Source organism: Hyla sarda, chromosome 10, assembly GCF_029499605.1.
Source record: "Hyla sarda isolate aHylSar1 chromosome 10, aHylSar1.hap1, whole genome shotgun sequence".
Classification (NCBI taxonomy): Eukaryota; Metazoa; Chordata; class Amphibia; order Anura; family Hylidae; genus Hyla; species Hyla sarda.
The window spans coordinates 104,711,783-104,733,334 of NC_079198.1; the positions used below are offsets into that span (position 1 = coordinate 104,711,783).

General features: G+C 45.7%; 1 protein-coding gene and 1 pseudogene across 3 annotated transcripts in view; one reads left to right on the plus strand and one right to left on the minus strand.

Annotated features, from left to right (window-relative positions):
• TMEM240 (transmembrane protein 240) overlaps nucleotides 1-21,552 on the plus strand; it is a 92,267-nt gene that overhangs the window by 41,257 nt on the left and 29,458 nt on the right. The window lies entirely within an intron of this gene.
• LOC130294770 (U2 spliceosomal RNA) lies at nucleotides 10,260-10,369 on the minus strand (annotated as a pseudogene).

Consider the following 21,552-nt stretch of genomic DNA (forward strand, 5'->3'; position numbering starts at 1 on the left):
ACAATCTGTCTACCCTCAGTAAAGCTACCATTGTCTGTAACTTGGCGTCGGAGTCATCATTATTGCCCCCGTGCCTCGCCCAGGATCAAGCGATATACCTTCGGGTGGTATCCATAAGCCACGCCCTGGTGTCACGAATACAAGGGGTTAATGCCATCTTCCCCTAGGGTAATTCCATCTGCCATTTGCATCACACCCTGTTACGACACTCCCTCCCTTCTCTCTTCCTCTCCTCTTCTTTAACTCTTCACTCCCTTCTTCTCTTATCCTTCTTCTTTATCTCCTAATGCCAGGTTCACACTACGGAATCTCTGGACGGAATTTCCGCCATAGATCCCGCAGGTGGTGCTAGGACTGCGCAGACAGCATTGCTGTCCCTATAGCCGGCAATGCATTTCTGAGTGGATCGCCAAAAGATCCACTCAGAAATGCATTGCTGTCTATGTGAACCCCAGAGATGGCATGAGAGTATAGACAGTCACCTACAACCATGAGATCTATCAGGTCAGTAATGGAAGTTTAGTGATTTTTTTGTCATTTTCTTACCTTTAGGAATTATTTTTGTGGTGAGGGTATGATGAGGGCAGATGGAATTAACCTAGGGCAGATGGTATTAACCCCTTGTGTTCGTGACGCCAGGTTTATCCTCTACACCACCCAAAGGTATACAGCTGGATCCTGGGCTAGGCACGGGGGCAAATAATGACTCTGATACCAAGTTATGGAGCAACGACAGCTTGTTACAGGTGTAACAGTCTATACAGCTTGGCTGGGCCCAAGGAGGTGACCAGTGACTTCAGAGACCTCAGGGCTTGCTGGGACTTATGGTGGACTGGGACAATTTGCTGCAGAGCCACGCTGACTGAGGACAGATTGACTTGGAATGACTTAACTATGGCAGACTATGACAGACTTCACCCCATTTGTAGCTTACCAGGCATTGACTTGACCTGTGGGGTACTGGACTTTAGGTTCCGTGGATGCGTGGTAGCCTTTAGGCCTCTTTAGGACTCCAGACACACACCTAGGACTTGACCTCACTGCAACTCAGCAAAGACTTAAAGAGAGAGAGGAGGCTCCACCCAGGGCTTATATGGGGGAGACTCTGGTGGGGTCCCATAGGTCACCCTTAGGTCACATGGTCACTGGTTCCTCACTGGGTTACAATCACATGACAACAGGTCTTAAAAGCATAACACATTTTATATACAATACTCTATATAACAAGCATAGAAGCAGATATACAAAGGAACAGGTGCAGGGGGGCCCAGGGGTCACTGTATGGAGGCTGTCTGACAGGGCAGTAAGGGTACAGGGGTTCAACTCTTGTACTGGGCCCACCACAGTTTCATCTCTGAAAAGCCCTAAGGCATTTTAAAAAGAAATGGCAAATATAAAAGGAAGGAATTATAATTCTCCTTTCTACTGGATCCACTTCTGTCTCAAAAACAGCAGTGGCATTATTGCAAATAACTGGAATGTATGACACCACCCTTAAAGAGTAACATCATTTAAATAACTTTTGACATGTCACAGAGAGAGCGCCAGAGATACCTGAGTGCGTTGCTCCTGCTCTCCAATAGAGATGCATGGAGGGGGCATGTAGGCATGCCCCAGTCAGGAGGAAAGCCGTCTCATCAGGCAGGAGATCCTGGGGGGTCCCAGTGGTCAGAGCCCCCATGATCTGACACTCAGCCCCAATCCTTAGGATAGGAAATGAATTTTTATATCCGGAGTACTCCTTTAAGGGCATATACAGTAGAAAGAGGTTGCTTTTATGCGACAACCCTTGTTGTCGCCATAGGGTGTGTACCTACATGCCCAGGCAATGTAAACCCACATATTTTTGTTAATTCATTTTCAGTGCAGTCTTCCAGAGTTATGTGGCCCCAAGGAATTAACCTTTTGGTTCCAGATGGTGTTTAATGTCTTTACATTTCCAAGGACCTTAACCGCTAAGTCATTGTTCCTTTCAATAGTAAATCTAGTACATACACTCAAGAGGTTAGAGAGTTCAGCCGCAAACAGCGCCTGATCTACGCTGAAAAATATACATTAAAGGCAAATAGAAGCTTTATACTATTTAAATATCAGATCAATACATGTATGAAAGCCGAGCAGGTTTCTGCTCACATTGATCTATGTCATTAGCATTGCTGGGTATTATGACTACCTCTAATAAATAAAATACCATTCTGGCGTATACTTCAAGGTAACTTGGAATGAATGGGCGAGAAAGATAAATGGATGTGTGCCAGATTTATGTTTAAAATTAGCAAAAATTCTTTAACCTGAAATATTCACAAGAAAGCAGTCATAGTATTGACCCCAAGACCATCAATATTGTCTAAACCACTGTGAAGAGTTGAAGTGTAGGCCAGCGCTTTCCAAACTGATTGACATGACACATTAATGTGTTGGTGGCAGTCCCCAGGGGGGTTGCAGGACTATTTTGTTCCGCAGCAGCTGGTCACTGTTCTTAAAGGACATCTGTAGCGCCAAACAAGTTAAGCTCAAATGTCATTAAATTAGAAGTTATACATATTACTAAGTGGCTTCAATTACCTGGATTGCCCCGTTTCGCCGCTATGCCGCCACTGGAAGTTGCTCCCTGGTCCCCTAATGCTTGTAGCATTGACCCCCCCTTCCCTACAGGTTTATGCAGAGCACCCCCCCTCTCCCCCCTTCCCTATAGGTATATGCAGAGCTCCCCCCTTCGCCATAGGTATATGCAGAGCACCCCCCATCTCCCCCTTCCCTATAGGTATATGCAGAGCACCCCCCTCTCCCCCCCTTCCCTATAGGTATATGCAGAGCACCCCCCTCTCCCCCCTTCCCTATAGGTATATGCAGAGCACCCCCCTCCCCTATAGGTATATGCAGAGCCCCCCCTCTCCCCCCTTCACTATAGGTATATGCAGAGCACCCCCCTCTCCCTCCTTCCCTATAGGTATATGCAGAGCACCCCCCTCTCCCCCCTTCCCTATAGGTATATGCAGAGCTCCCCCCCTTCCCTATAGGTATATGCAGAGCACACACCCCCTCTCCCCCCTTCCCTATAAATATATGCAGAGCACCCCCCCCTCCCCCCCCTTCCCTATAGTTATATGCAGAGCACCCCCCCTCTCCCCCTTCCCTATAGGTATATGCAGAGCCCCCCCTCTCCCCCCTTCCCTATAGGTATATGAGAGCACCCCCCCTCCCCCCTTTCCCTATAGGTATATGCAGAGCACACATTCCCTCTCCCCCCTTCCCTATAAGTATATGCAGAGCACCCCCCCCCCTTCCCTATAGGTATAGGCAGGGTTAAAAAATAAAATAAAAAAAGGATGCTCACCTGATATCACACGCAGCGATCTCTTCAGCTGCAGGGCCCGCGTCTTCTCCCCTCCACAGTACAGGCGCCGGATGAGTGACGTCACCGGTGCCTGTACTGCGTGCTGCATGGGGCGGAGGTCACGTCTCCTCTGTGTAAGCTGCAGATGCGGCTCACACAGAGGGGACACCTTCTCCTGTATGTGCGTGTATCGCGCATACAGGAGAATGTTGCACTGTCTGCTGGGGATCTGGGACGAGCGTCCCGGACCTCAGCAGCAGCGGCGGCGGGTCAGTCCGCCCCTGGCACCCCCCTTGAGAGTGCCCCCCCCGCCCCCCCTTGGTATGCCACTGGTTGTGGGCGTCACTTTATTATAATTTCCTTGGGGGAGAGGAGAGGCAGGGCAGCAGCTTACAAGAACAGCAAGTCATTGGAAATGTAGTCTATATGACATGGCTGCTTACTGCTTCGGGTGGTAATTACCGGAGAACGGCTGGACCGATTTGGACAAATGAGGTATAGTTGGAAAGGTCTTTCAAAGAGCTAAGAGATTAGGTAAACTTTTTGTTTTAGTACTCCCGCTGCAGGTGTCCTTTAAGAGGCCACATCCTGTGATGCTTGATCTTGCACTGGCAGTCTGCATTGTGGCCACTTAAAATCAGGGAGCAGTGTCAGCTACCAGGACTTGTGACAAGTGACTAGTGTTGCTGGCGAATATTCGCAATTCAAATTTTTTTGGCGAATGTCGCATATTCGCGAATTCGCGAATATTCGCAAATATAGCACTATATATTCGAAATTACGAATATTCAGCACATCACAGTGATCATCCCTCTCTGCTTCCAGCTTGTGTGGTCTAAAGAAGGCTCTAATACTACTGTGTGAGACCGTTGGGCGAATATTCGCATATGCGAATATTCGCGAATATTGATCCCTCCCTTCTGCTGCTTCTATCAAGTAACAATACTTGCTATAAAGTTCATAAATGTTCACATATGCGAATTTTCACATATGCAAAAAAAACACGAATATTACAAATATGCGAATTTAGCGAATATATGACAAATATTCGGCCATATATTCGCGAAATATCGCGAATTCGAATATGGCCTATGCTGCTCAACACTACAAGTGACGGCCCTGATGTCGCATCTAGGACACACAACATGATATATGCAACTGGAGGTATGACGAGGAGTGCGTCACAAAACTATGCATGTCTGAAAAGGAGTGTCCCCAACATGAAAAGTTTGGACAGCTCTGGTGTGGGCAATATGTAAAAGGGGTTCTCCACCATAAGGTGATTTTAGTAGGTACCTGGCAAACAGTACTGGACATGCTTAGGAAGGATCTGCGCTTGTCTTGGGGCTAAATGGCTATGTTGTGATATTACCATAACACTGTGGCTAGTTTTTTGTGAACTGGTATTTCCTGTTTGAGTTTTCTTCTTTTGCTTACAAATCCCATAATTCCATTTTCCACCTTCCCACACATCAGCCACCCCACCCATTGAAACATAAATGAGCTGCATCCATTAAAAAGACCAGTGGTTTTCAATCAGGGTGCCTACAGCTGTTGCATTAGTTGCAGATTGATCCCTCTCCCACCAAGCGATCACTCCACCCATTGAAGCAGACAGGCTCCCTGTCATCAGCTGACTAGTGAGTCAGGTCTCGGCCGTATTGCAACCTGGAAAAAATCTGAGACAACAGTCATTTTGTATGCTGATAAAAATAGATATTGGGGTGAAAATCACATAAGAATTGTGAGAAAACCATCACACACAGGTACAGACACTATATTATGAACTACACTAACTTTACAGCCCCTGTAGCATAGTCAAATAAAAAAAAATCCTGGAATACCCCTTTAAGTCTTCAGAGGTGCCCAAGAGAAGGACATATGACAGTTCTGATTAATATCATTCTTCAGTATTAGTTCTTGCTGAACTGGTTTTATTTCCTGTCTCTATACAACTAATATTCAGGACAATTAACACCCACATATAACAAGCCTTATATTAGGACTAATGGCCCTTCCCTCCCTTTCCTTTTCCTTCCCTTTTCCCTTCCCTTCCCCCTGGCACCATATTAGGGAACATTATTGACTATATTATGCAGATTACCTCCACCCACATTGTAATCTGCAATGGAGAATGGCTCATTTTTTCTGTCTGGTATAAGGCTTACAGATTTTTTTTTGTTTGGAACACAATAGTAAATCAGGGTCTCTTTGCCCAGTGACACACCCCAAACACACACATCTAGCACATGCCCCAAACACAGTGCGACCAAAACCTTATTGGCATTAGCATAAGTAAACAAATCTTGCAAATCATTTGGTATAAAGAAGTTATCAAGGATTGGAAAAACAGAGCAGATTTGTTAAAAAAAAAAAAAGAGCTCCACAGCTGTCCTCAGGTTGGGTGGGGTATTGCAGCTCAGTTCTATTGAACTGAATGGAGCCAAGCTGTAATACCACACACAACCTGTGGACAGGTGTGGTGCTGTTTTTGGAAGAAATTTTCTATAGCTGGATAATTCATTTAAGGGTGAGTCCATTTTAAAAGTGTCTCCTCTACTATATAGAATCACAGATATTTTCTTGGACAGCTCGGCAGCTGGGAGGTTTAGTTAAAATCTCTCATTGTCGGCTTCAAGTGGAGTCTTAGGGGGGAATTCATCAAGGGATTTCCACTGGATTTTTGGTGTATATTTGTCGCAAAAAAGTTGCACGTGCGACTTTTGTGCGACTTTTAGTGGTACGCTGGCGTGCACGATTTCTCCCAATCCAGCTGTTTTACACGAGTTCTGTTTTTTGCTTAGCTGTAGGCAGGGATTTACTAACTGTGACTTTTGTTAAAAAGCCGCAAAAAAGTTGCAAGTGGTTAAAAAGTTGCAAATCTACACACAAAAAAAAACTTGGCTTACAAAAAGTAGCGTAAAGTCCTGCCTACATCTAACACCGGCTGACCGCCCGCATCGATCACTGGCTGCCCGCATTACCACCTACTGTTGTAAGACTACAACTCCCAGCATGCCCTTACAGTGAGGACATGCTGGGAGCTGTAGTCATGCGGCCAGGCAGTGGGAGATAAGCATGCTTCCCTGGCTGTTGCTAGACTACAACTCCCATGATGGGAGTTGTAGTTTAAGAACAGGATGCCTCCAGCTGTTGCTAAACTGGAGGCTCGCTGATGCTAAATTACAACTCTTGTCATGGGACAGGCTTGTAATTTTGCAACTGCTGGAGGCACCATAATTGTATTGACATATTTTCCATGTTTCTTTCTTCTCATTTCAGATCCGTGTATGCAGAGGACTTCTTCGGATTCTGTAGATTACATCGACGACCAGCGTTTTTTTTTTTGTTTTTTTTATTAATAAAATGGTTAACAAGGGCTTGTGGGGGAGTGTTGTTTGGAATAAAAAAAATGTAAAAGTTTTTTTTTTTTTAAGTTTCATAACAGGATTAGTAGTGGAAGCTGTCTAATAGACGGAATCCATTACTAAGCTGGGCTTAGCATTAGCCACAAAAACAGATTATTACACTGGTACCCAACACCAGTGCCAGGAAGAGCCGGTACCAACAGGCCCGGAGCGTCAAAAATGGCAATCCTGGGCCTAGGCGGTAACAGGCTGGCATTATTTAGGCTGGGAGAGCCAGCAACAGTGGTCCTCGCCCACTCTGGTAATGTCAGGCTCTTGCTGCTTGGTTGGTAATATGCTGGGAATGAAAATACGGGGAACCCAATGCGTTTTTAATTTTTTATTATTTAATTATTTATGCAAAAAATGTGTGTGGTTCCCCGTATTTTCATCCCCAGCCTAAATAACGTCAGCCTGTTACCGCCTAGGCCCAGGTGCACCATTTGTGACGCTCTGGGCCTGTTGGTACCGACTCTTCCCGGCACCACTGTGGCGGTGAGTACTAGGGTAATAATTGGGGGTAATGCTAGCTGTTTTTGTGGCTAACGCTAAGCCCTGGCTTAGTAATGGATTACATCTATTCCAGATTCCACTGCTAACCCTGTTAAGAAAACTAAAAAAAAAAAAAGAAAAACACCAAACGTTTAAAACATTTTTATTCCAAAAACACTTCCCCACAAGCCTGCGTTGACCATTTTATTAATATTGAACAAAAAAAAATGCTAGTCACCGTAGTCTGAAGTAGTCCTTTGCATACATGGAACTGAAATGAGAAAAAAAAAATTATACAAAAAATGGGTCAGTACACTTAGGGCGGAAAGAAGTGTTAATTTTTTTTTAAAATAAACACAAATACATTGTACATTTTTGTAAAAAATTGGGCTTTAGAGCAAAGAGAAGAGGTGGTGTTACAAAGTGGTGTTCTGAAGTCATTTCTTGGTTTTTGCTTATGTGAGCCAAATTTATCAACCAAATTATAAATGTGTCACACGTAAGAAACACTTACACCATGGAAAAGAGTGTGCGTAAGTTATGTGATGAATTCCCCCCTTAATGTTTAGTTTGGTGTCCATGGTAACATGACTGCTGCAGCATAGGGACTGTCTGTCCCATTACAATTACCGTATTTTTCGCCCTATAGGATGCACCGGCGTATAACACGCACCCTATTTTTAGGTGCAAAATCTAAAAAAATTTAAGATTTTGAACCCAACAGTGGTCTTCAACCTGCGGACCTCCAGATGTTGCAAAACTACAACTCCCAGCATGCCCGGACAGCCGTTGGCTGTCCGGGCATGCTGGGAGTTGTAGTTTTGCAACATCTGGAGGTCTGCAGATTGAAGACCACTGCATAGGAGGTAATACTCACGTGTCCCCGCCGCTCCGGACCCGTCACCGCTGCCCTGGATGTCGCTCCATCGCTGTCGCCGTGTCCCTGCCGACCTGCTGCTGAACGTCTCTGCTGCCGGCCGGGTATCCTCGCTCTCCATCGCCGTCATCACGTCGTTACGCACGCCAACGCACGTACACGACGACGTGATGACGAGGAAGGAGAACGCCGGCCATACAGAGGATCCCTGAACGGAGAAGACACAGAGGAGGCAGGTAAGGTCCCTCCCGGTGTCCTCTAAGCACTAACCCGGCTATTCAGTCGGGCTGTTCGGGACCGCCGCGGTAAAATCGCGGCAGTCCCGAACAGCCCGGCTGAACAGCCGGGTTAGTGTCACTTTCCCTTCAGACGGGGCGGTCAGCTTTGATCGCCGCGTCTGAAGGGTTAATACAGGGCATCACCGTGATTGGTGATGTCCTGTATTAGCCGCGGGTCCCGGCCGTTGATGGCCGCAGGGACCGCCGCCATAGGGATGTATTCGCCGTATAAGACGCACCGACTTTTCCCCCCCAGTTTTGGGGAAGAAAAAGTGCGTCTTATACGGCGAAAGATACGGTACATTATGCATTACCTTCTGGAGCATTGTCCTCTCTAAGGGTAACACTCATACCGCAGGCAGGGGCATGATCATTAGTGTTGAGCGGCATAGGCCATATTCGAATTCGCGAATATTCGCGAATATATGGACGAATATTCGTCATATATTCGCGAATATTCGCATATTCATTATATTCTCGTTTTATTTTCGCATATGCGAATATTCACGTATGCGAAAATTAACATAGGTGAATATTGGCATACACAAAATTAACACGCGCGTAAATTTGCATATGCGAAAATTAGCATATGCTAATTTTCGCATTTGCGAATTTATGCATATGCGAATTTTCGCACGCCAGTCTCACACAGTAGTATTACAGCCTTCTTTACACCACACAAGCTGGAAGCAGAGAGGGATGATCACTGTGATGTGTACTGTGAAGAAAAAAAAAAAAAAAAAAAAAAAAAAAAAAACGAATATTCGTAATTACGAATATATAGCGCTATATTCGCGAAATTCGCGAATTCGCGAATATGCGATATTCGCGAATAATATTTGAATTGCGAATATTCGCGAGCAACACTAATGATCATATCTCTTAGGAGACAGGCCGTATACAGTGCCGGCGTTGATACATTCTGCACTGGACTGCGGCCTTTGTAAAGGGAAGAGCTCACCGCTCCTCAACCCATTTCTTTCTTCATATAGCATGTTTTTATGGAACATTTTGTTTATCAAGGTTCAAAAGAGACACCAACTCCCCCATCCCTCAAATGTTTAATATTTTTTCTTTTTTTTTTTTTAAAGCCGAGGAACGTGCTTTCGATTCACCCAAAGTGCAAGAAAAAGTGCAAACGTGTTACACTAAAAAAAACGTGCACAAAGGATGCGGTCTATCGCAAGCCCTTCTCCGATAGGAGAGAGGCCCCCCAACAAACCTTACCCTTCGCCTCCGGACCAAAAGGTACCTGCGAGGTTCCAGGTTCGATGTCCCTTTTCGCCGAAGCTACTAGGGGACCACAAATGCTCCCGGCATCCCCCTTGGCGTTAGCCAAGGTATCTGCCCGCAGAGCCGATTACGGTAGGTACCCTGCCAAAGCAGGAGTACCCGGGGTGTTTGCAGGGAGGTGCGGAACCTAATGGCCACACACACCTCCCCTAGACCGCCAGGAGGGACACCCAGAAGGGCTACCACATCCTGACAAATCCTGTGAACACACAACACGCAAAAAGTGACACAGTGAGACAAAAAAGAAATAAATAAGTGAATGTGTGCAGATATACTGCCCGGACATCCGGCCGGATCTATAAAAATTTCTCTGTTCCTAGCCAGAAGGCCGGGAACCAAGAGGTGAGTGCCACAAGGTGAAGAGATTATGGTGCCCGTGCTTCAACTCAGTGAGTCTATTCTCCCAGTGAGTTTCGGCACCTCGGGGTCACCACTCCCCGAGGCACAAAAGTACCTCGGCTCTAGACCCTCTCAGCCTCATGGCGAGACCCGGAGGGAACAGGTCACATCGGGGCAGCCGTCGAGCTGATTCCTCAGAACCAGCCCCGGAAAGCCCTGGTACACCTGCATCCTCCATGCAGCACCCATCCCCACCAGCCCCATACCGGCGTTACGGTACACCGGCATGAAAAACTGATAAGAACAGATACTACACTTGATCTTAGCCAAAAGGCCGAGAAGCGTTTAATATGTTTAATATGCCCAAGTAGACACTGCACACTCCTCTACAGAATGTCTATAAAAAGTATATAGACATAAAAGTCCTTGGCTGCCATCCCTTACCTTCTATGGGAGAGTACACAAAAGGAAACCTTAAAAATGTTTACCTGACCAGTACACCTCATATTTCAATCTACCCTGGTAAGTACAAAGAGCCATTTAAAGGACTTGTCTCATCTGCATATACCTTAGATTGGGTGACTTGTCTCATCTGCATATACCTTAGATTGGGTGACTTGTCTCATCTGCATATACCTTAGATTGGGTGACTTGTCTCATCTGCATATACCCAACTCTTGGATTTAATAGAGGGATCTTGATTTACCGGATCCTTAAATCCTAGCCAAAGGAAATAGAGGTTACAACATCTGGAAGACTTATCCTGTCCCCCATTGCGCAGAAGTTAAATAACTCATTGATTTAAATAGGCACTGTGTAATTCTTCATTGTTCCTGTGGGGGTGCTGCAGGGAAATTGAACACTTACTTCCAGGCTTCTACACAAATTTCAGGTGAACACCAGAGATCCCATTTGGCAGACACCTTGGGAAAGAGGAAAAGCAGACCAGTGGTCCATAGCAACCAACCAGATCGCTTCTTAGATTTTAGAAGCAAATTTATGTTATTAATAAAAATCTCGGCTAGTTGGCATATACTCTTGTAGCCTGTGCTGTGCTTTTACTTTGCATATATACCATCCTGGCCACCACTATTCTGCCTGGCACAGTGGTCGCTAAATCCTTTACATAGCCCCGAATACAAAGGGTGAAAGGGTGTTCTGAACTGAAAAGACAAAATGTTTGGTATCTGTCACTTCCTTCCAAAATGTTCCTATTGCATTAATTCAGCTGGCTGTATTTTGCATCTAGGGCACAGTGAATTGGCACATAACCCAATATAAAAAAGGGAACTTAGGTGTTTTTTTAACCCTATGTAGAAGGTGCAGATGAGATTGTCTATGAATATTACCAACAGACAAGTGTAACATTTGGGGGGCCAAAAACGCTGAGGCTAGATGTTTGCTGAAAGTCATTTTTTGCATTTTTTTTCAATCTTCAGAGACGTTTTTAGACAGCATTCTCTGTTATTTTTATTTTTTTCAAAAAATTCTGTTTTCCTTTTTTCGTAGACTTCTATAAGCAACAACAAACACGGATGTTCCAGCAGATAAGTCCCAAAAAAACGTATACTTTTAATTCTTCATTTTAAAACAGTGTCCACACAGTATGGACAGACATGGATCTGACTCAGCTAGGACCAAAACTCGTCAGAACTTTGCCCGTCTATACTGTGTGGGCACTGTTTTAGATGAAAAAATAAAAGTATAAGCTTTTGGCTAGGTTTCCATGTGTTTTTTTTTCTGGCTAGTAAAAGCCAGAAGTGGATCCAGCAGAAATCCTTCCTTTATATGTCCTATTCCTTTTGAATACACTTCTGGCTTTGGCTCAGAAATTGCAGTGGCAGTTTAAAAAAAAGAAAAAGCCAGAAAAAAACCTGTGTGGAAACCTAGCCTTAAAGGATAACTCCGGGATGTAGGGGATAAGTGTTAGATCATGGCGGATCAGACCCCTGAGGCCCCCCGCGATCTCCCGAACGGCGCCCCGGCTTTCTGCATGAAACGAGCATTTTCAACCACGTCACGAAGCGGCGGCTGACACGCGCCCTCCATGCAGCTCTATGGGAGAGCCGGAGTGCTGCATTCGGCAATCTCCGGCTCTGCCATGGAACTGCATTGAAGGAGCGTGTCAGCCGCCGCTTCGTGACGTGGTTGAAAATGCGCGTTTCATGCAGGAAGCCGGGGCGCCGTTCGGGTGATCGCGGGGGGCCTCAGCGGTCAGACCCCTGCGATCTAACACTTAAAAGATGAAAGAAACACATGATAAAAGAAACACATGACTTGTAATGGAAAAAAATGCAGGGGATAAAATGTAAAATTCTTAATGCGCACTATTTAAAAATTATAAAGGAATGAGAAAAATGAGGGGTCCATTTCCTTCAGGCCAAAAAAGCGCGTGTGTCTGATGGTAGCCCAAAACTGCTTTAACACAAGTAATTTTTTGGGGGTAAAAAAATGCTACTGCAACATGTCAACAGGAAAAAAAATTTGGGGGAGAGGTCAATAGCTAATTAAAAAAAAAAAATCAGGTTCTATGGCAGTGTTTCTTAACCAGTGGGCCTCCAGCTGTTGCAAAACTACCACTCCCAGCATGTAGGGGCATGCTGGTAGTGATAGTTGTGCAACAGCTGGGGGCACATTGATTGGGAAACACTGATTTAGTGTAGGGTCACACAGAACGCATCCGCAGTGTATTACACCCTGCACATGCGCCGACAGTAGCTACCTGGCCTGCTGCAGCTCTATTTGTCCACTCGTATCTGTGGCGGATTTCCCTCTGCGCTTGTACTACAACAAAAAATCAGCTAAAAATCTGGACTCCAGCAGGAGGGAGATTTATCAAAACCCGTCCAGAGGAAAAGTTGCTCTGGACAGGTTTTGATAATTCTCCCACCAGGAGCTACCAGGTCACAGCAGGGAGGTTGCTCTTGTGACAGCTGCCGGTGCATCCGCAGAGTCAAATAGGCTGCGGATGCGCCCTGCGTGACCTTACCCTTAGTATGTATAATTGGTGTACAAGCTAGTGTGCTGTTCTAGGGTGTGGTGTTTTTTCACCTGTTTTTTTTTTATTTATTTTTTTACCATAGACCTCTAGGAAGAAAGGAACCAAGTAATTTCCGCTATTGTACAAAAACAGTACAACATTTGCATATAAAAAAAAATATTCACGGAGCACCAAAAAAAACTAAATAAAAAAAACTGTGGCTAAAAACCGGAAAAACCTGAATGACATTTATTTTATTTTTTTCTTTATGGACAGCAGGCGTCACACACATAGATCCCTGCAGTGAATGCCTTCTCTGGAGGTGTTGTCTCTTTGTGGTAGAGGGTGTGATGCAGGGCAGATGTTGTTACCCTAGGGCAGTGCTTCTCAAATAGTGGGGCGCGACCCCCCCTGGGGGGCGCGCCCCACTATTTGAGAAGCACTGCCCTAGGCTCCGTAAAGGGGGGCCCGACTCACTCGCAAGCGGCGTCCCACGCGGCGTCGGTTGCCTAGCAACTCTACGGCTGGATCTTACTTACGGCCCTGGGTTGTCAGTGTGGCTGCCTGGGAGAGGCGCTTTGAACTCCGGCGTGGCGCGCTGCTACATTCAGATGTGAGGCCACCGAGCAGTGCGCCCGCCGCCCTGCTCTCTCTCGTACAGGCCCTGCTTGTCCTCAGGTACAGATCCCTGCTTGTCCTCCATGTAAAGAGCCCTGCTTGTTGTCAGTGTACAGAGCCCCGCTTGTTGTCAGTGTACAGAGCCCCGCTTGTTGTCAGTGTACAGAGCCCCGCTTGTTGTCAGTGTACAGAGCCCCGCTTGTTGTCAGTGTACAGAGCCCCGCTTGTTGTCAGTGTACAGAGCCCCGCTTGTTGTCAGTGTACAGAGCCCTGCTTGTTGTCAGTGTACAGAGCCCCGCTTGTTGTCACTGTACAGAGCCCCGCTTGTTGTCAGTGCACAGAGCCCCGCTTGTTGTCAGTGTACAGAGCCCCGCTTGTTGTCAGTGTACAGTGCCCTGCTTGTTGTCAGTGTACAGAGCCCTGCTTGTTGTCAGTGTACAGGACAAATGATACTATTTACAGTCGCGCGGGGGCGCTAAATTTTTCTTCTTCCTAGGGGGGGGGGGCATGACAGTAAAGAATTGAGAAGCACTGCCCTAGATGGCATTAACCCCTTGTATTCGTGACGCCAGGGCGTGGTTTATCCTCAATACCACCCGAAGGTATACCGCTGGATCCTGGGCTAGGTACGGGGGCAATAATGACTCAGACGCCAAGTTACGGACAATGGTAGCTTTACTGAGTGACAGATGGAACAGTCTATACAGTTCAACCAGGGCCCACGGAGGTGACCAGTGACTTCAGAGACCTTAAGTGCCTGCAGTAGATTTGGACAGTTTTAGTGCAGGCCACTCTGACTTGACAATAGATGACAGTGACTGACTTGACTTGAGACTGACTGACTAAGCTGTGACTGTAGCTTACTTGTAAACTCGAAGGCTTGTGACTGGAGGACGGACTTGAGGCTTCCTATGGACTCCAGACACACTCTAGGACTTGACTGCACTGGACCTCAGCAAAGACTTAACTTGAACTCAAGAGCAAAAGAGAGCAAGCAAGCTCCACCCATGGCTTATATGGGGGAGACTAGGAGGGGTCTCATAGGTCACACTTAGGTCACACGGTCACTGATACCTCACGGGGTTACACTCACATGACAACTGGTGATCACATGTTAAAGGACAACTGTAGTGGAACACTTTTATATATGCCCGTGCCCGGGCCTCAAAAATAAACAAAATAAACTTATACATACCTTCCGACAAGCCCCCGTCGGTCCGGCAAAGGCCTCATGGTCCGGCAGTGCTGACCTCATTCCACTTCCTGGGGACGGGGACGCCGCAGAGCCGTCGGCGTATCACCAGCTGCAGCGATGTCCCGCCCCGACCTGTGATAGGCTGAGACCACTGTCATGTAAGGAGCTCTGGCCGGCTTCTTACATGACAGTGGGCTCAGCCTATCGCAGGCCGGGGCGGGACATTGCTGCGGCCGGTGATACGCCGCCAGCTCTGCGGCGTCCCCGTCCCCAGAAAGTGGAATGAGGTCAGCACTGCCGAACCGTGAGGCCTGTGCCGGACCGACGGGGGCTCGTAGGAAGGTATGTATAAGTTTATTTTGTTTATTTTTGAGGCCCGGGTACAGGAATAGATAAAAGTGTTACACTACAGCTGTCCTTTAACGTTTCTTAAAGCAATAACACTCTTATATACATTTTACAGTATAACATATGGCAGAAAATATATATACATAAGGGGGCAGGTGTCGGGGGCCCAGGGGACACTGCAGAGAGGCTGTCTGACAGGGCAGCAAGAGTACAGGGGTATAACTCCTGTACTGGGCCACCACATCTTGTTACACGGATAGTACGTCTTGCGGTTACTGGTCCGCATGTAATATGGAGTAGAGGGGGCATTCACAACGGGGTCTATATTGAACACCTGCCTGCGCTCCTTCAAGGCTTCTTCGCCGGTGTGGCGGCTCCGTCTCTGCAATCTGTCGGCCCGCTGTGTGTTCCATCTCTGCTTTTCTAGTCTCTAGTTAAACAGAGGCTTCTGCCTGTGCAGGTGTGTCACATTAAGTCATTTGTGAATGGCGTCTGCTGGAGGATGTGCTCAGCCGCGCAGCTCTTTGTTTACAGAAAACATTCGGATGTTTCCAGCATTTCTGCCAAGACATAATCCATGGATGATTGACAGCCGGAGCCCTGGTCTCTCCGCAATAACCCTTGCTACCTGTGCAGTGCTGCATTGTGTCGGCGAGGTTGCAGCCATGGATGCAGCACTCTGTGCTATTCATCCCCTGCTGAGCAACTGCAGAGAGACACGAGGAAGACTGACTGCAAAGGAAGACGTAGAACTATACCTATAGATAACGCTATGACACAGTCGTTTTTAAACTGTGGACCTCCAGCTGTTGCAAAACTACAACTCCCAGCATGCCCGGACAGCCGTTGGCTGTCCGGGCATGCTGGGAGTTGTAGTTTTGCAACAGCTGGAGGTCCACAGTTTGGCGACAACTGCTATAACACACCGATTTGAAATTCAGATTTAATGTTAAAACAAGGTTAGCCAGATCACATGGTGACTGTCATACATATGAGCTCACTAGAGATGAGCGAATTTACAGTAAATTCGATTCGTCACGAACTTCTCGGCTCGGCAGTTGATGACTTATCCTGCATTAATTAGTTCAGCTTTCCGGTGCTCCGGTGGGCTGGAAAAGGTGGATACAGTCCTAGGAAAGAGTCTCCTAGGACTGTATCCACCTTTTCCAGCCCACCGGAGCACCTGAAGGCTAAACTAATTTATGCAGGATAAGTCATCAACTGCCGAGCCGAGAAGTTCGTGACGAATCGAATTTACTGTAAATTCGCTCGTCTCTAGAGCTCACCAAACAGTGTTACAGAAAAAATAAATAAAAATAAAGCTTATGTAGGTTACACACTAGGACATGATTTTCAAGTCTTTATTTATCTGTGTCTAGCTTCAGTATTTGGCTGACAAATCCCTCTGTTTTGCTGCTCACTCATTCTGACATCCAGTGCTCAGGAAGGGGCGTGTCTGAGGCAAAACACTGAGCCCGCCCTTACTCTCTGTGAATTCGCTTCCTCCCCGAGCCTGCTGTGCTGTGCTGGGTCTCTTTATCCAATAACTGCAGGCTGCTCTGTAACCCCCTCCTCTTGGTTTTCATGCTGCAGTCTGATAGGACAGGAGTGAGCACAGAGGAGTGCTAGTTCTGCCCTTAGTTTCTGGACTTTCAATTTAGGATTATTGATCAGGATTATGTTCTGGATGGTATGGGGACCCCTAGTGGTCTTTTTTTTTTTTTATATATACGCCATGATTTCTGTAAAAAGGAGATACATTTTTTTAATGAAGTATTTCAGAAAGGTTCAAAAATACAATAGAAAAAGGGCATAAATGGCACTCACCTCTAAAATGTAAATCTTTATTTCAATCCATTAAAATCAGCTATTTTCCGGCAGAGTAGGACGGAAAGGCCGGAAGAAGCGGGAAGACATTGAAACGGCTCCTTTGCCTCGTGCTTGCCCGGTTACGGCCGGCGCGTTTTTTCGTTCTACCCTGGCGGAGAATAGCGGATATAACCTTTCTGATATATGTCATAAAAAATGAATCTCCTTTTTATAGAAAACATGGCTTATAAAAAAAAAATGGATTGAAATAAAGATTTACATTTTAGAGGTGAGTGTCATTTATGCCCTTTTTCTATTGTATTTTTGATTGTTTCATACTTTTTTTCATGGCATTGTGCACCCCTCATTATCGTTTTTTGTATGGTGCCAGTCTCTGCTCTGGATTTAGTCATTAGCTTCTTGTTTTTGCGTCCCACCCGTGGTGCCGCCCCGATCTTTCCTCTGTTTGCCATATTAGAAAGGTTATTGTTTTGCCAAGATGTACAACACGTATAAGGTTTTTGATTCTGACAGTGCCCATTTAACTATTTATTTTACAGCCCATTCAGGAAGTCTAGAGAGCATTTTTATTTTTTTTTAACACTTTGATAGGTTGCAGACTTGTGGTAAAATAAAAGAAAATGTAGGACTTAGTTGAAGCCCCTTTAGTGATGATTACAGTCTTCAGTCTTCTTGGGGATGAGGCCACAAGGTTTAAACACCTGGATTTGGTGATTTTCGGCCATTTTTTTCTGCCGATCCTCTAAAGTTCTGTCAGGTTGGATGGGGACCATTGGTGGCAGCCATTTTCAGGTCTCTCCAGAGATGCCCAATTGGTTTCCAATCAGGGTTCTGTCTGGGCCTGTCAAGGACATTCACAGACTTGTCCCTAAAACGCTCCTGTGTTGTCTTGGCTGTGTGCTTAGGGTCATTGTCTTGTTGGAGGGTGAATCTTAAAGGGGTAGTCCAGTGGTGAAAAACTTATCCCCTATCCTAAGGATAGTGGATAAGTTTGAGATCGCGGGGGGTCCGACCGCTGGGGCCCCCTGCGATCTCTTTGTACGGGGGCCAGGCTCTCCGGCCAGATAGCGGGTGTCGACCCCCGCACGAAGCGGCGGCCGACACGCCCCCTCAATACATCTATATGGCAGAGCCGGAGATTGTCGAAGGCAGCGCTTCGGCTCTGCCATAGAGTTGTATTGAGGGGGCATGTCGGCTGCCGCTTCGTGCGGAGGTCGACACGCCCCCTTCCCGCGGGCTGTCGGGGCTCCATACAGGAGATCGCAGGGGGCCCCAGCTGTCGGACCCCCCGCGATCTGCAATTTATACCCTATCCTTAGGATAGGGGATAAGTTGTTCACCACTGGGTCACCACTGGACTACTCCTTTAAGTTGAGTCTGAGGTCCAGAGCATTGTGGATAAGGTTTCATTAAGAATATCACTGTACTTTGCGTCATTCAGATTACCCTCAGCCCTGACCAGGCTCCCTGTCCCAGACTCTAAAAAAACACCCCCATATTTATTTTATTAACCCCTTACCCTCTGACCTCTTTTAACTAGAAAATATTTATTCGGACAACCCCTACAACCATTTCCCTGCCAAAACCTATTGTGTTATCCTCTGGTCCCCTGGGACAATCATCAATGACTTCCACAAGTTCTAGCTTGTATGTAGGCCATTTTTTTATGTGTGAATGGAACACAAACATTGAAGCAAATATTGTTATATCGTTATTTCGTTATATGGGCAACTGCACCACTCTTCCTTTGCACAGGTTTTGATAAATCTCCCCCATTGTGTAGACAGTCTTAGCATTCTCCAAATTTTCACAGTACCTTGTACAATGTTTGGAGAATCTTTAGACTTACTTTTCACCATTGTTTCATACCAGTGGTCTCAAAGTGTGGCCCTCCAGATGTTGCAAAACTTCAACTCCCAGCATGCCCGGACAGCCGTTGGCTGTCCGGGCATGCTGGGAGTTGAAGTTTTGTAACATCTAGAGGGCCACACTTTGAGACCACTGTTTCATACCAACATTGTGGAACATTTCCTGACTCAAATGATGCATTAAAGCCACACACCCTTCCCCCACTAAGCCACGCCTACTAAGGAGAACCTGAAATAGCCGAATTCAGCACACGTAATTATTATTTTGATGGGAATTAATGTGTCTCAAATGTGATGCAACAATTTGCACCATAAGGGTACGTTCACACGTGCCTATTTTGCTGCAGATTTTCTGCAGTTGGTTTTGCTACCCATTGACTTCAATGGGTAGCAAAATTTAAAGTGAAAAAAACTGCAGCAAAATATGAGCGTGTAAACGTACCCCAAACATGTTGAGGAAATTCATTGAAAAAAATGATAAAATGTAATGATTTCTGATCACCGGATGCTGCGCCTGGTGGTAAGGACACCAGATGTGTATGTGACAATTTGTTTGGACATTGTCTGTAAGGGGTTAATAAATCTATACGGGGTGTTGGCATTTTTAACTTACAATCTTGCGACAGAAATTATTCATTTACTTTTCGTATTAACACTGCAACTGTTAACACTTTGATGCTGTGTAGCAGATCAGAATATCAGCTACACATGTGCTGTACCACAAGGTGGCGCTGTAACAGGAAGACTCTATTGCGTAGGAGATCCCAGTGATGAATCAGGGATTTCCCTTCTCTATTGGCACGGCACTGAAAGCACAAAGGAGCGAAGTCCCAGAGTCAGCCACAATGAAAATCATAGAAAAATTCTAGTTTTGACTGAATTTAACTCCCCATAGTCAGGATGATACTGTTACGCTCTTGGTGATGAAAAAGTGATATTTTTATATCTATAAATAATAATCAAATGTGCATCATTGTTTACTAAGGATTATCCTATAATATTGTGGTATCGGGTGTGATGAAGGGCAGATGGACTTACCCTAGGGGCAGATGGCATTAACCCCTTGTGTTCGTGACGCCAGGGCGTGGTTTATCCTCAATACCACCCGAAGGTATACCGCTGTATCCTGGGCTAAGCATAAGCACGGGGGCAATAATGACTCAGACGCCAAGTTACAGATACAATAGCTTTACTGAGTGACAGATGGTACAGTCTATACAGTATAGCCAGGCCCACGGAGGTGACCAGTGACTTTAGAGACCTTAAAGGGGTACGCCACTGGAAAACATTTTCTTTTAAATCAACTTGTGTCAGAAATGTAAACAGATTTGTAAATTACTTCTATTAAAAAATCTTAATTCTTCCAGTACTTATCAGCTCCTGTATACTACAGAGGAAGTTCTTTTCTTTTTGAGCTTCCTTTCTGTCTGACCACAGTGCTCTCTGCTGACACCTCTGTCTATTTTAGGAACTGTCCAAAGTAGGAGAAAAATCTCCATAGCAAACCTATCCTGCTACAGACAGTTCCTGAAATGGTCAGAAGTGTCAGCAGAAAGCACTGTGGTCAGACAGAAAAGAAATTAAAAAACTAAAGAACTTTCTCTGGAGCAATAAGCAGCTGATAAGTACTTTAAGGATTAAGATTTTTTAATAGAAGTAATTTACAAATCTGTTTACCTTTCTGACACCAGCTGATTTAGATGAAAATGTTTTCCAGTGGAGTACCCCTTTAAGGGCTTGCTGGGACTTGCAGTGGTTTTGGACAATGTAGTGCAGGCCACGTTGACTTGACAATAGATGACAGTGACTGACTTGACTGACTTGTGACTGACAATGCTGTGACTGTAGCTTACATGTAGACTGGTGGCTGCAGACTTGACTTGAGGCTCCTATGACTTCAGACAGACTCTTAGGCTCGACTGCTCCTCAGCAAAGACTAAGGAACTAAGAGAGAGAAGAGACTCCTCCCAGGGCTATTATGGGGGAGGCTCTAGTGGGATCCCATTGGTCATCCTTAAGTCACCTGGTCACTGATACCTCCTGGGTAATGATCACATGATAACTCACATGACAACTGGTGATCACATGTTAACCTTTCTTTTTTTTCACAAATCTGTTTTTATTAACGTAAATAACATTAGAACAATCATGAAAAACAGTGGGAACGCAATGTATAAGACAGTTCCGATGCCAAAAAGCAGCGGGATCGGCATGAGTGGAAAACATTTGGCAAAGAGAATAGTTTGTTAGGAACAATGAAGAGTTACACATTGCAGTAAACAGAAACGAAAACAAGGAATAACTGCAAAATTAGAGAAAACATAAAAACAACAGAGTCTACTGTCATGATACAGAAAAAGGAAACAAAGTGCTTGTTCCGTGGGATATAGTCGGTATATGTCAATTATTGCGTAACGGTTAGAAGACCTAAGAGCTCCACCTACAAAAGGAGCTACAGGTGGGGGGAGGTTTCAGTGAGTGGGACTGGGTATGTTCTGGCAGGGTCAAGCGCTGTTTCCAGGGGCAAACATCACAGGACCAAAACCATAAGCTTAGATCTGTCATGTCATGCAGGAGGGGAGTGTTTCTAAGAAAGCCATGGGCCCCATAAATCTACAAATTTGTCGTGAGTAAGTGAATGCCAGCTGGTTAATTCTTCCATACCACATATATATGATTTCGTTTCTTTA